This window comes from Rhinolophus sinicus, chromosome 1 (genome assembly GCF_057876585.1).
Source record: "Rhinolophus sinicus isolate RSI-liver-muscle chromosome 1, RSI-T2T, whole genome shotgun sequence".
NCBI lineage: Eukaryota > Metazoa > Chordata > Mammalia > Chiroptera > Rhinolophidae > Rhinolophus > Rhinolophus sinicus.
This window is the reverse complement of record NC_142501.1, coordinates 214437253-214452304: the sequence shown is the minus strand read 5'-3', so window position 1 is coordinate 214452304 and position 15052 is coordinate 214437253. Positions and strand designations below refer to the sequence as shown.

The 15052-nt window shown below is 55.6% G+C and overlaps 1 protein-coding gene across 2 annotated transcripts in view; it reads left to right on the top strand.

Moving 5' to 3' along the window:
- The first annotated feature begins 257 nt into the window (after window positions 1–257).
- The window catches only part of NSD2 (nuclear receptor binding SET domain protein 2), a 68960-nt gene continuing 54165 nt past the window's right edge, over window positions 258–15052 (top strand). The window contains exon 1 of one of the 2 annotated variants that reach the window (XM_019712499.3): window positions 258–952. The gene's annotated coding sequence lies outside the window, so the exon portion shown is untranslated. Of the gene's footprint in view, window positions 953–4573; window positions 5027–15052 lie in introns of those variants that run through there. The other variant, XM_074320195.2, reaches the window with a different exon arrangement.

Genomic DNA, 15052 nt, shown 5'->3' with positions numbered 1-15052 from the left:
CCGCAGGAAAGGTGCGGGCGGCCTGGCGGAGGTTGCTGGTCTTCGCGCCATTGCCTTGGGTTTTCAGGCATCGTTTCCTTCGCTCGGAAGGACCCAGGAGCTGCAAAAACGGCTCGGTCACCCGGGGAGTGTAGGGTCTGGAGGCAGGAAGGTGAGCGGTGGGCGCGGGCGGCGGGGCGGGCCCGGAGGGCGGGGCTTTGAGGTGCGTGGCCAATGCGGCGGGCGGGACTGTGTGGGGCGGGGCCAGGCAGGCCGGAGGCCTGCGGCGGGCTGGCGGGACCGGTCTCTAACCCCTTGGCCGCAGCGGCCGTGGGGGCGTCCACATCCTCCCCCAGAACGTGTGAGCTCGCTGTCCCAGCCGTGAGGGCCCTGCTCCGCTCCCACCGTCCCCTCTGCCGGGCGTCCCTGCGCGTTCAGGAGGGCGCGTAGCCCGGCAGGTGCGAGCACGCGCCCTGGGGAGGCGGGCTCTGACCTGACGCAGCTATTCCGTCCCGGCAGCCGCTTCCCGAAGGGTACTGCACTATTATCGACATGACTTTACACACAGAGGCCTCACAGGTCGTGCAACTATTAATAGTAAGAGAGGTGTGGGTTGGACTGCGTTCCTCAAGAGATTCGTTCCAGTCCCAACTCCCTGCCTGTGAATGCGACCTTATTCAGAAACAGGGTCTTTACAGATGGTCAAGTTAAGTGAGATCATTAGGTGGGCCCTGATCCAACGACTGGTGTCCTCATACGAGAAGACAGACAGGCGGGCACACGGGGAGAAGGCCACGTGAAGATGGACCCTGGGACAGGAGTGATGCTGACACGAGCCAAAGAACACCAGGGACCACCAGCCACCACCAGAAGCTAGGAAGAGGCAAGGAAAGATTCTTCCCGAAAGCCTGCAGGAGGAGCGTGGCCCTACGTACACCTTGCTTTCAGGCTTCTGGCCGCCAGAACTGTGAGAGTAAGTCGGTGTTGTTTTGTGGGCCTTTAACTGGCGGCCCTAAGGGATCAGCATTAGAGGGAACAAGGGTTGGGGGCCTGGCAGTCCAGCTCCGGGCAGCATTGCTACCTGGCGATAAACACAGGCTATGAGTACCCTCCAGCCAGCCTGGGAGGAGGTCAAGGAAAGCTTCTGGAGAAAGAAGTGTCACAGCTAAGACCTGGCATGGGGTGGTGGTGGGGGAAGAAATTGGATCCAGCACCTGTCTAGGGTCTGGGTGTGTGTCTGTCCAAAGGGTGATCTCCAGAGGGGAGTTAGCTTCACAGATGGGGGGGGGGGTGTTGGGGAGAGGCTGGGCTGGAGAGGCGGAGCTAGACGTCCTCCCCATTCCTGAAAGTCCACCATGACGCTGGCGGAGGAGCAGGATTTGTGTAAGGGGCACTGGATTTTAAACAGGTGGGTTACATGGTCAATTTTGTGGTTTTAAAAAAATTCCCCTGGCTGGGTGCAGAGAATGGACTGGAGGGGGGAAAGTGGGGCGGGGCAGGGGGTGAGGAGAAAGCTGCCCTGAATGCCAAGCGGGAAGTCCTGGTGGTGGAGGGGACAGAGCAGGAGGAGAGGAGGATTTAGGAAGTGGGATCCAGGGAGGAGAGGAAGAACCCGCCGCTGGCTCGCTGGCACAGTGGAATCTCCAAGAAGCAAGCAGCTTTTGGGGTGGAGATGAATCTGTAGTTGCCCCCAGGACCCTGGTCCTGGGCTGCGGTTTGCTCCTGGAGGTGACCACTGAGACTCTGATGACAGGCACCTCAGACCTCTTGGAGGCTCCCATAGGTCAGCCCCCAAGGCAAACAGAGGGGTGGGCAGAGAGGGTAGGGAGGCCTCCTGCTCAGGCCTCTCAGCCAGGACTTGGGTGGGGGGAGGTTTGCAGGGCTTTAGTCTGCACGTCCATCCCCCTGCCTGACAGACGCTCAACAGAGGGTTGGCCCATGTGACCCGAGGAGCCTTGCAGTACTGTCTGCTGGCTCCTGGAGGTTGACCCAGTGGACTGACATGGTCCTTGGGCTGAGTGCGAGCTGAGGCAGAGCCTGTCCTTGGGAAAGGCAAGCGTCCAGCTTGGAGAGCAGAGTGGTCATGTCTGGGAAGGGGCTGCTGGGAAGATCTGGGGGTGGAAGGGCCCTGCTACTGCTGGCCTGGGCTGTGAGCCTGCTCTGGGCTGAGGGGAAGGGGCCTGCCTTCCCTCCCTCCTTGGAGGCCACCTGGGGCACAGGAGGAGGGGCAGCTTGAGATCACTGGTTTCCACTTGGAAGCCCTCTTTATTTGGCCAGGGATGGAGAAAGGCTGGGGTCAGAGTGCATGCATCCCCATGGAAACAGCAATGAGCCTGGCCCCTGGGGAACCCTGGCCCTAGTGGGGGATGGGGAGGCCAAGCTGGGGCCGGGGGCTCCTTTGGAAGCAGCTCTTACAGGGAGTCTGGGCCAATGAGCTGCAGGACCTACAGGGATGAGGAGGAGGGAGGCAAAGCACGCTTCAGCAGGGCCACAGAGAGAACATGGAGGGGAGTGGGTTGTGCCTCCTAGAGCTGTATGCTTGAGTGGGCAGTTAACAGATGGTGGGCAGCCAGAGGTAGTGAGGCCGCAGGCCTTGTGGCCAGGGGACTCCTAGTTCTGCTTGAGCCCTCGTTCCATGGCTACAGGGCTGGTTCCAGAGCCAGCAGGCAGGCCCAGGGGTACCTTAGTCCTAAAGGCCCTGCCTAGCTCAGCCTCGGTATGAGAGCCGAGATGGAGGACAGCTGAACCGCAGTGGGCCAGAGCAGGGCAGTCCTTGCCCTATGAAAGTGCTCGTCTGTGGTTGCAGCTTTATGTCGACTGGATTCTTAGTCCCTCCATCTGCTGCAATTGCTTCGTCTGAATGCGGAGTTTTCATTCAGAGAAGTGACAAGAGTCTCAGAGACCAAAATAAAGTTTGGCCCCAGCTGCTGCCGTCCTCGAGTGCCCAGCATAGCCAAGCTCAAGGCTCCCTCTCCTGGCTTTCACCCCCCTGCCTGAGGCCTGCTTTCCAAGAACAGCACATAGTGTGTGTGTGTGTGTGTGTGTGTGTGTGTGTGTGTGTGTTGGGGGGGGGGGGCGGAGGTACTGCCCTGGCTCAGAACTTCCAAGCTGTGTGCCAGCCAGTGTCCACCTGTGGGAGTCTCACAGGTGAGCACCTACAGATCCAGGCACCTACCTGTGGGCTTCCTGCAATCCATGGGACAAAGCTCTGGTGCATGGAGGGCTGAGGACTGTGCAGCTGGCCAGACTTGCTGTAAAAGCCTTAGGACCTCCATGACACAGCCAGGCTGGGTCCAGGGAGGCCCACACTGGGTGGGAAAAGACCAGCCAGCCCCAAATAACTTTAAGGAAATCCAAACACACACTTGCAGGTTTTGAATAAATTTACATGTTGATTGCACTATTGTAAATGCAGATTTTTCTTTTTTCAGAAGAGGAGCTTTCATTCCAAATCTGTGAAATCAAATGAGACCCGGTGCTCATTTGTCTCCTACTGTAGGGACTGAAAAAGTGCTGGGAGGCGGAAGTTTGCAGGCTGGTGCTCCAGAGGGGTCCAGGGCCCGGGGAGGGCACCTATTCTCTCCACAGCCAGAGGGATATGGTAAAGTGCAAATGTGAATGAGCCACCACCCAGGGGCTCCCGGTGGCCAAGGGTGTCTCTTCTGGTCAGTCAGGACCCCCAGTACCCTGCAAGGGCTCAGCACACAGCAGGACCTCACCATACAGTTCTGGGACAGAGGGTGAACAATTCCATAATCCCTGTCAGCTGGGACGCTGGGGAGAGCCTTGTCCTGGCCCTGGCTGCCCTAGGGCAGTCCCTGCTCTTGTGGGAAGCAGCTGAAGCTCCTAGCTGGCTGAGTGCCACCTCCTCTGAAGTGAGTGTTGTCTACTAGAGTTCTGCACTGGCAGAACTGACCAGGCTTTTGTACCCCGACCCCTCAGTCACCCGATGTGTCCACTCCAGGGAAGGGCGAGACTGGCAGTGAGGTTGTCAGGGCCTGAAAGTCCTGACTCTGCCCAGGGATCCCCCAATGCACCCAGCTCCAGGACAGACCCGAGCCTGGAAGGTGGGGGGAGCCGCTGAACGCACGCCCTGCAGATACTCTGCAGGAAGACCCCAACACCACCGTGCTGGTCCTCCCCCCCCCCCCCCCCACCGCTCAGGGTAGCTGTTTGTGACCACCTGTGCCAAGCCAGTACTGCAGTATTCAGGAGCGCAGGCCTGGGATAGGCTATGCATCCTTCTCTGCAGCCCGGTAGCCCCCTCCACGCTCCCCTTCGCTGGGTCTCCGCGTGTAGGGGCCGGGGAATTGACCTCGGCCTTCCCTGGTGGGGCGGCACTACCAGGCCCCGCGCCGCCTTCCTGCCGCCGCAGCAGGGCCGTGGTGAGCACCTGGGCGCCTCCCGCGCGGCGCGAGCGAGCGCAGGGCGCGCGGCGTGGCGGGGAGCGAGCGGCGCCGCGGGCCGACGTCCCGGGCCGGGGCCGGGCGCGCGGGACGGGCTCGCGGGCTCGCGGGCCGCGATTGGGCGCGTGGCCGTGACGTCAGCACGCGCCCGATCGCTGCGGCCTCCTGCCTCCCGCTCCGAGCTTTCGGTTCAGCCGCTGCCTGGCGCGCGCCCGGCGGAGTAGCGGGAGCGGGGCGCGCGTCGGCGCAGCTGTGAGGCGGCTCGCGGGGTCCCGCGACCCCAGCCCGGCCCCCGCCCGGCCCTGGTGCCCGGGCCGCCGCCCCCGCCCCGCCCGACCGGCCGGCGCGGATTTGAAAAGCCCGACCGCAGCCCGCGAGCGCGGCAGCCAATCAGCGGCGCGCACTTTCCCGCGGCTTCTGCGGCGGCGGCGGCCCGGCAGCAGCGGCGGCGGGCGGGAGGCGCGGGGGCGGGGTCGGCGCCGCGCGCGGAGAGCTTCGGCCTGGCCGCGCTGCGCCCGCCGCCGCCCCCTGCCCGCCCTCGGCCCTCCCTCCCCGCGGCCCCGGTCCCCTCCCCACCGGAGCCGGAGCTGGAACGCCGCGCCCGGAGAGCCGCTACCGCCAGAGGATGCGACGCACAACAGGTCACTGAGCCGCCGCCCGGCCGCCTCGGGCCTCGGGCTGGGGGCTGCGGGCGGGGGCCGGGGCGCGGCGGGGCCGGGGCGGGGGGCGCGCGGGCGGCAGAACGGGGCCGGCGCGCGGGCGCGGCCATGTTGGGCCCTTCGCCGGCGGCTGCACCTGTGCCGGCCTGCGGGCCGGGCGGCCTTTGTTCGCCGCGGCGCCGAGCGGGCCGGGCCGGCCTTTGTGAGGCGCGGGCCGGGCCGGGGCCGGGCGGTGGGAGGGGCGCGCCTGACCGGCGGGGAGGCGCTTTTTGTCTGCTGAGGGTCCCCGGGTGACACTGGCGGGTGCTGGCCGTTGGTCAGCGCGGGCGCGGGGAGCCGGGCTGGGCCTTGGCAGGTGGAGGTGCAGGGCCGGGCGTGGGGATGGCCCGGGGCTGTGGGCGCCCCCGGTCCCCGCCCGCGCCTCCCCGGGTGCCCCCACCCTCGCTGCCCCCGGCCCTCGGGGCAGACGAGGGGCCCCGAGGCCTCAGGACACGCAGAAACGCCGTCCCCGGTCCGCACGGCTAGCTTGGCTCCACTCGCAAGAAGGGCGGTTTAAAATCTCGGCATTTAAAAAACGCCGGTCTTGACTCTCGGTAGAAAGAACGCGGACCCATTGCAGCGTTAGCCCTCTGTCCTTCCGCGCCCTGTGACTGGTCACAGACTTGACATTCGAGTTGAGACGGTATCACGACGCCAGTCATCTTAGGCGGGTCACTGGGGCTCTGGAGTGTGTGCGTGTTAACAGAACCTGGGAGGAGACCAGTTAGAAGCGAGTGAGCGGCGTTTGGGAAGTTCCTGGGGCACTGACAACCCGTGCTCGCACTTCCAAGGCTTTGACTTTTAAATGAGTTAAACAGCAAGATGCTCTCGTTTAATCAATCACCGAACAACCGAAGTGCCTCATGTTAGTACCGCACGTCCATTAGACTGAGTCTATCTCATGTACTTTAAAATAAGGTTATCAAGATGGAAAAGAAGCCATCCCGTGTATGCAGCTGGGACTTTAACTCCTTTATTTTCCAAAATGGTTTCAGTGTTCTAGTTACATATTTAAATGTACCGAGAGCAACACTATTTAAAAAGCCCACCTCCAAACAGTAACACAAAGGAGACAAGTGGTGAAACAGCCCTTGTGTACTTGGTGTGTACTCAGCCCCACTACCGACCAGTTCAAATCTAAACTGCCGCCTGGGAGTGAAGAGGACTCATGCCTTAAGCACGATTACTTTGAGTCATTTCCTTTCCTTTTCTTCCATTTTCTCAGCCGCCCAGCAGCCTGCAGTTTTAGGCCAGTGGTTGCTAAAGGGAGGGCTTGCTGTGAAGAACTCTGCTCTACCCCCCTTCACCCCCCTGCGTCACTACCAGTTAGGCTGGCTCTGATGCCAGCAGTAAACATCCCAATAAGAGTACCAGATACGTAACTTTGAGTTTTAAAGAATGATGGACATTTATTCTTGTGTGTGCACATATGTGATATATTCATGTGGAATGTATAAACTAACAACTCAAAATTTGTGGAGACAGAAAAACAATAAGGTAAACAGGCTACTAGATGTGGCTACCAGGCTTATGGTTTTTATGCAACCGATTTACACAGGGCTGTTAAAACAATGTTTGCTTAAATGTGAGGAGGCAAATGAATAAGTCAGTTGCAGGAATTGGAGGCCCTGTGGCTTGGCTGGGGAAGAGAGGGTCAGCCTTTACCTACTGGGATGTCCTACGAGTGGTCCAACTTGAAAAGGTTTGCTCATATGGCAGATTGTAAACTAATTAGTTACTTCCTTTTTTATGGTTTGGTGCTGCAGCGTAAAACATGTAAAATGCAGAATTACAGTTACTATGAAGTGCTGGTGAGTGGATGGAAAACACTAGTAAAATGTGTGCTATGTGAGTGAGGTATGGGATTCTTGTCACCAAGCACATGTAAAAGGATGTACTGAAATGGTGCTGAAGTTCACAATCCAAGCAAGTTAACGCTTTAATCAGCAGGAACTGAAGATGCAAGGCTTTATACTCACGTGTCCTGGTACACTGGGTTGTTGGGTTTTGGGTTGTTTCGGGTAGATGCTTGGGTGTAGAACGTACGCAGTTTTGGACAAGCATCTTAGCCTTCTGAGCCTCACTCTTTTCTTGTGCCGGACTGCAAGGAATGTGTCCCTGTTTCCCAAATACTTGATGCTCTGTCCTGATCCTAGGCTTTTGCGGGGACTGTTGTTGGGTGTGGACCACTGCTTGTCCTCCTTTTCTGAGTGCAGAGTATCCCGCCTTTCAATGGCCACATGTGACTTTTCTCCCCTGCTGGTGAGCTGTTGGGGGAGGAATCTCTAGCCTGGGCAGCCCAGCCTCTGCTGGTGCCCCCTCATGGTAGGCACTCAGTAAATGCTGCATAAATGGGCATGTGACTTGAGAAAAACAAATAGCCCATTTTAATGCCAGCTCCTGGCCTCTCTTTTGTAAGTCATGTTGAAGCAGATAGGGACCCTCTGGAAGAAGCTGAGTGCGGAAAGTAAGGGGCTGGCCTAAGGTTACCCTGCTTGAATCGGGAGCCAGCAGCATGTTTGCCAGGCAGGCCTGTCTTCTTCTCCCTGTCTCATCACAACTAACTCAAACGTTAAAATAAAAATTAATTATGAAACACTGCAAGCATATACGTACAACAGTAGAGCAGAAGTGTACCTGCCAGTACGAAGAAGCAGGCTGTGATATTTCTCCCGTACCCCTGGGTATCACTGGGCAAGGTAAAAAGAATATAAAGTCTACAAAATAACAAAGCAAGAGGGGACATGGGAGTTGTAGAGGATTAGGCTTATGTTTTATAAACTGTCTTTATGTGATGTATTCATTTCTTTTCCAGGAATGATTATTTACAGTTAACAGTTTGGGGAGAAAATGACTTAAGTTGGTTACCCCAGGGACTCGCTGGCATTTTGCTTTTGTCTGTTGGTTGCAATGTAGCTTTTGAAGGAGTTGATTGATTTGATGACATTTGTTTGCTAGTTAAAAAGCATCAAGACAGACCCCAAATTAGTTGTGTGTCTGCCTTCCAGGAAGCAAATGGCCAGCGATGAGTTTTCAAAGCATCTTAATGTCTGTAATAGTTAATGGTTTCCACAAAGTACACGAAGATAGAAATTGCAAAGTGTGGCTGAGCTGAGGAGTGGGGTGCAGAGAAACAGGTTTTCCTGCTGGAAGGAGCTGGCACCTCAGTCTTATGTGGACTGGCTTGTCATCGGAAAAGTCAGTGATACGAATTAAGCCTGTGACTCTGTTGGACGGTATATTTCTATCAGCAGTGTTTTCATGTTTCGATTTATTTTTCACGTTTCAATGGAGCTTTTACGTGTGTTTTTGCTGCTCTGTTACGAAGGCCAGCAGATCAGAAAGCGTGTTTCTGAGTCCGGTTCTACTGCCCTCAGCTCGCTCTTTGCACCTCACCTGGTCTTTCTAAGATGTGCATGACCACGCAGGCCCCACTCTTCAGGGCTCTCCATTGCCCTTTGGGGGTCAAGACCAGCCTGTCCCTGGGTTTTCACCCTCTCCCAGCCCCTTCAGACCACCTCTTGCTGCCACTTTCCCCTTGGGCCTTCGCGTGGTCTGTTTTTGCCCCTCCCCCACCCCATGTGCAGCCCAGTGCATGTGTGGGCACAACTAGCTTTTCCTATTGGTTCCTTCTCATTCACTCTCAGTCGGACGGCACTCCCAGAAAGCCCCCTGATTCCCTGCCTGTTGTGGGGTGCTGGGTGCCTCATTACCTGGGGGCACTCTCTGTGTCCCCCCCCCCCCCCCCCACGCCACGCTGGCCTCAGGCTGTCGTACTGCTGTCCTGCTGCCTGGAATCCTCCCCCTGGTCACCTGCATGCTTGCTCCTTGCTCCAAGCTCCCCCTTTGCAGGCCCCTTCCTGGCCCGCCCTGTCGCCAGCAGGCACAGCTCTTCTCCCCAGACATCCCGTGTTGTTATTTGTCCCTCTTCCTGACTGCATTGACATGTCTCCTTTGGGCTTTGATTACTCTCACACCCCCAGGCCTAGAAAGGTACCTGAGTGAGCGTCAGTCTTCCTGTAATAATAAAGGGACCCTCAGCGCCTTGTACGAAGTCCAGTGTGTAAGGTACCCCAGAAGTGGTGTGGGTGATGAGTGGCATGAACCTGCCCTAGTGTGAGGTTGGAAAGGCGTCGCCTCACCGTGGACTGGTAACAGAGGTCAGAGAAGAGGCTCGTGGACCAGGGCTGGAGACGGTGGCCTTCGCAAGGCATGGTGGGCAGGGTAGGAAGAGCGAATAGATGCAAGAGGGCGCCTCATGGGGCTCCGAATGAGGGAGAGTGGGCCCCCGTGATTGTGGGGTTCCCAGTTTGAAGGCTTGGGTGCTAGAGCACCGTTGTATCACTGTGAGCCAGTCAAAAGTGACAGTGGGCCTGGTTTCTCGTCTACCTCCGTTCCTTCCCAGACAAGCTCTGACTTCACCTCCTAGCCGCAAACGTGGCCTGGCGCTTTCCTGCTCACTCGGGAGCGTGTTGTGTGGTCCCTGCATGTTCTGGCACCTTCACTGGCCTGTGCACCGCACTGCCCTGAGAGGTCGCTGTGCTGAGCGTGCTCCGTCCCGCCCACCCGCCAGCCGGTGCGTGTGCCGTGTGCCGGGCTTCTTCCCAGCGGCCTTGTCTGTGGGTGCAGGGCCCTGACAGCTGCGCTTTGTGTGGGCTCCTGCCCTTCCTCTAGGGCGTGAGTTTTCCACGGCAAGGACCCCCTGATTTGTCTTCTGGGCTTTAGGCATGGCCACTCAGTTACCACGTGGAGATAGCTTTGGAGTTGTCTGCTGTTTTCCTAGAGGTTAATGTCGTAAACGTGAACTCCTAGTTTTTTAAATGAAAATATATGTTGGAAATAAGAGGCTTCTGTGTTGCTTTCCCCAAAAGATTTGAAGACAGGGTGCCTCCTGTGTGGAGTGGCCCCCTGAGTGGCTTTGAGCTGCGAGACTTCTGAACCTCATCCCCTCAAATCCTCTCAGCAGGAAACCCACCCCCAGATGTTAATTGTGACCCAAAGTCACAAGGCTGGAAGTGCCTGGAGCACCAGCAGGACCTGACCTCCGATTCTGTGCCCTGGAGACTTGCTGTCCTGCCTGTTGGGGGACATTGTAACCTAAGGCTGTCCGTCCTGGAATAGGAGGGTGGCCGTGGTATTGTTAGTGTGGCAGTGCCATTCCCTCATTCACTGAGCAGCACCTGTGTACCAGGGACGAGCCAGATCCGCGTCCTTGGGGCTGCGACCTCACCAACCTGTGAGCGGTGTGAGGTAGCAGGAGCCACTGGACAGAAGAGCACATCTTTGAAAAACCTGTGAAACAGTCTTGCCAAATAATTGAACTGTAATCTGATCAAGCCATTGTTGCCAGTGACCAATTTCCAGGAAATACAGGGGCGAAAAGAACACGTTGACCCACACTGCAGGACGGTCAGAGCAGAACTCGGCACGTGGTAACCAATGAGCCCAGTAGCCGGCCTCTTCAGCAAGGAAACAAAAAGCAGGGCTGTGCGTGAGAAGACATTGGAGGCACAGGCTAAACACCACTTACAGTGTTTGAGACAATGAGAAAGTGGAACACTGACTAGGTTTGTTACTGAGGGATTCAGATTTTTAAAGCTGCCATCGTGGTTTTGTTGTATTTCAGAAAAGAATTTGTACCTTTTAGAGTGCGTGCAGATACATACTGATAAAACGATTTGCCATCTGGGGTGTGCTCCATGGTTCTGTGGGGTGGGGGTGGGGGCAGTGAGGGTGACTGCGTCAGCACCAGCCTAGACTGACGGTGGCATGGGTACCAGGCGCTCTGCCTGTTGTCTCTCCCTCTGTTTGTATTCGGAATTTGCATGGCACCTGCAACAAACGAAAGTCACAAAAGAACAATGGGGTGCACCTAGCAGGTCCTGTAGGGAGATTTACCCAGTGGGGGGGGCGGGTGTCAGGAAAGACTCCTCACTGGGATTAGTGCTGGAGCAGAGGAGTGCTTGGGAGCAGGTGTGCTTGGCAGAAGGTGAGTGTGAGTGCTGCATATGAGGGTACGGCCTGTGCAGAGACCTGTGATGGGTGCAGAAAGCTGGCTGGTGTCGCTGCAGCAGAGGGTGAGGGGGATTGCAGAACAGGCAGCAGAGGCCACCGGGTGTGGGGGGCAGGCTCTTGTAGGCTGAGGATTTTCATCGTAAGAGCGACGGAGGCCCTAAATGGTGTCCGTGTGTGTGACTGAGTGTGAGTGTGTGAGTGCACGAGTGTGCGTGTGTGTGTGCGTGTGAGTGCACGAGTGAGCGTGTGTGAATGAGTGAGTGTGTGAGTGCACGAGTGTGCGTGTGTGTGACAGCATGTATAAATATATTGAGTGTGTATGAGTACGTGTGAGAACGTGTGTATACGTGCAAGTGTATGTGTCTGAGTGTGAGTGTGAGTATGCGAGAGTATGTGTGTGTGAGCGTGTGCGTGCGAGTGTATGTATGTGAGTGTGACTGAGTGAGAGTGAATGTGTGACTGCATGTGAGAGTATGTGTGAGTGTGTGCGCTAGTGTGTGTGTGAGTGTGTGTATATGTGTGTGTGACACGAGTCTGTGCTTTGGAGTGCACATTCTTCAGCGTCCTGGGAGAGCTGGTGATGGATTCGGGCAGAGTGAGGGGTGGGGTGCAGGAGAGCAGTCTGTGGTACTGGCTGTTCAGGTTGGAATCTTTCCAGTTGTCCCCGCTTTGGGTAGGACTGCCCTCTTGATAGTCGGTGTGGCCTCATGATTTGCTCTGGACAATGAGAAGGGACACCGCTGCTGACGTGAAGTTCTAAGAGTAATGTGCTTAATCGTACGTCTCTGTCTCTAACTGTGGAAACACAGATGCGTACTATGAGCAAGAAGGAAACCTGTGGGTTGAGCCAGGTGACAGCTGATTGCTTTTGGGCTGGTTCCAGCACCAGAACAGTCTGGTGGTTCCCAGAGTCGGGCCTCCAGGCTGGCAGCATCAGCCACCTGGGAACTTGGTAGACATGCAGGTTCTCGGGCTCACCGGCTCCCGCAGGCATGAGCTCCGGGGCCCAGCAGTCTGTTCTCATGAGCCCTCCGCCTGGTGCGGGCGCCCTCAGCACTGAGAACTCCTGCAAGTGTGCCGGCTGAGAAGCGGGTGGGGAGACGGCTGTCAGTCCTGGCGAAAGATGGTTGCAGCAGGCCAGCATTGGAGTTGTGGGGGGAGAGAAGGAGACAGCTGGAGGAGGAAGGATTCTGGAGTCAAACTGGCAAGGCCTGTTGTCTGGGAGCTGAGAGGTACTGGGGAGAGTGTCAGTCGGTGGCGCCCCTAAGGCTTTCTCTTTTATTCCCATCCCTCCACCCCCTTCCCCTAGGCTTGTTCCCTGTATCTGGGGGTTTGTTTCTGTTTTGTTTGTTCAATTGTTTGTTTGTTTTTCAGATTCCACATATAAGTGAGATCATACGGTATTTGTCTTTGCTTATTTCACTCAGCATAATGCCCTCTAGGTCCATCCATGTTGTCACAAATGGCAGGATTTCATCCTTTTTTATGGCCGAGTAATATTCCATTGTGTATATGACCACATCTTCTTTATCCTTTCATCTCTTGAGGGGCATTTAGGTTGCTTCCATGTCTTGGCCATTGTAAGTAGTGCTGCAATGAACATTGGGATGTACATATCTTTTTGAATTAGTGTTTTCGTTTTTGGATAAATACCCTGGAGTGGAATTGCTGGGTCATAAGGTAGTTCTGTCTTTAGTTTTCTGAGGAACCTCTGTACTGTTTTCCATAGTGGCTGCACCAATTTACAATCCCACCAACAGTGCAGGAGGGACCCCTTTTCTCCACAGCCTCACCAACACTTGTTCGTTGATTTATTATTGGTGGCCATTCTGACTGGGGTGAGGTGGTATCTCATTGTGGTTTTGATTTGCTTTTCTCTGATGATTAGTGATGTTGAGTATCTTTTCATATGTCTGTTGGCCATGTGTGTGTCCTCTTTGGAGAAATGTTCAGGTCTCTTTCATAGTTTTTTGAATCTTCTGTTTGTGTTTGGAAGTCCTGTTACGTGGACGTTTCATCCGCGTAATCGTCATATTTTCCCCCTTTCCCGTTTCTCCTTGCTTCCCACCTTCTCTCCTGCCTCTTTCTCCCCCACTTTCCCTCCTTTTCTTCTCCCACTCCCTTCCTTTTTCCTCCTCCTTCCTCCTTTCCTGTCTCCCTTGCTCCCTTCCCTTTCCCTCCTTCCCTCCTTTCTCTTGTCCTTCTGGCAAGACTGTAGGACACGTGTGATGTCTAGTTGTCTTCTTTTGTCCCTTAGCGGTTGTGCAATGCTGTTGTAGAGTGCTGTAACTTTTAGTTACTTGGGGGATTTTTTTTTTCCATTTATAATTTTAGTAGATACTGCTACATTCCTCATAGAAGTTGAAAACTATAGAGGTGCCCAAAAAACGTGTACACATTTTAAGAAAGGAAAAAACTATTAAAATTGTAATAATATATACTGATAACAGAAGATGAATACAAGTCACGTTTGATTCTGCAGTGACAAGAGGTGCTCAGAGTGGTTCCCATCAGCGTAACTTTAATACAGTTTTTCCTTTCTTAAAATGTATACACATTTTTTTGGCACCGTGTGTGTGTGTGTGTGTGTGTGTGTGTGTGTGTGTGTGTGTGTTATAGTTAACATTCAATATTATATCATTTTGGGAATATTTTTACATTTTCATAATCGTCCTTTAAACACCTAAAGAAAAACTTTAGACAGTATATTCCCATTTCTCAGAATTAAAAAGTGTGTGACGCTCTCTTCACTGCCCCAGCCCCTGATTCCCCGGCCCCCTGGTTCCCTGGCCCCCCAATTCCCCGGCCCCCCAATTCCCTGGCCCCCTGGATTCCTGGCCCCCCGGTTCCCTGGCCCCCTGACCCCCCAGTTCCCTGGCCCCCCAGTTCCCCAGACCCCAGTTCCCTGCCCCTCTGTCCCCCATTCTCCTCCCTAGCTGCAGCAGCTGAGCCAAAGGTAGATAGTGGACCTGAGGCGTGTGCTTCAACTACAGTTCTTAGAGGTTTCTCTCATTCCCTGTCTGTCCCACGTGTCCCCCAAGTTCCCAGTCTTTTTTTGCTTTGAGTTCTTGTCTCAGCCCGTTTCCTTGGATGAAGGCTCGTTGTTGATGTGGAGGGAAGGTCTCTCTCTAGGAGGGGCTTCACTCAGGGCCGATTGGTGGGACCCCCATGGTCAGTGTCACAGGCACTGCCCCCTGGGTCCTGCACGTGCCCCCTCCTGGGACTGAGCTGTCTCCTGGGCCAGACGTGGCCTTCACACCAGCTGCTCAGACATCGAGTCCCCCTGCCATTGCAGTGATGGTCATTACGCTCCGAGTATGTTTCGGAGGGAAAAGGGCAGTGTGTTACAGAAGTACGAGCAATGCAGCCTACGATACTTAAGGCCTTTCCCGTCAATAAGAAATTGGACATTTAAAAATTGACTGAGAAAAGTGGCCATTTAAACCATTTGAGAGTGTCCAATTCAGTGACTTTCTGTATTTTCTCAGTGTCATACAACTGTCACCCCCGATGCCTGCACATTGGCACCTGTGACAGTCACTGTCTGTCCCCTGCCCCCAGCCCTGGCGCCCCACCTTCTGAGCGTCTCAGAGGAGCAGTCACGTCGCCTGGGGCCTGGGAGCCCAGCCCGGCTTCCTTCACTCAGCCTCTTCCACGTCATGGCCTCCATGCCTCACTCCTCAGGGTGTGGCCCCTGGGAGGACCGAGCACGTTGCCGTTACCCGTTACCAGTTGTTGGACGTTCGGCAGGTTTTTGCTTTTACGAGGGATGCAGGTTTCTGTGTGGACAGATGTGTTCAGTTCTGTGGGTCTGTCCCTAGGAGTGGAATTGCCAGGTCACATCATGCTGTTTAACTTTTGGAGGAACTGCTAGACGTTTGCACAGTGAGCGGACCCTTTTACGTCCCCCCAGCAGTGTATTTGGGGTGCAGAGGTTGGACATATCACCCTGAA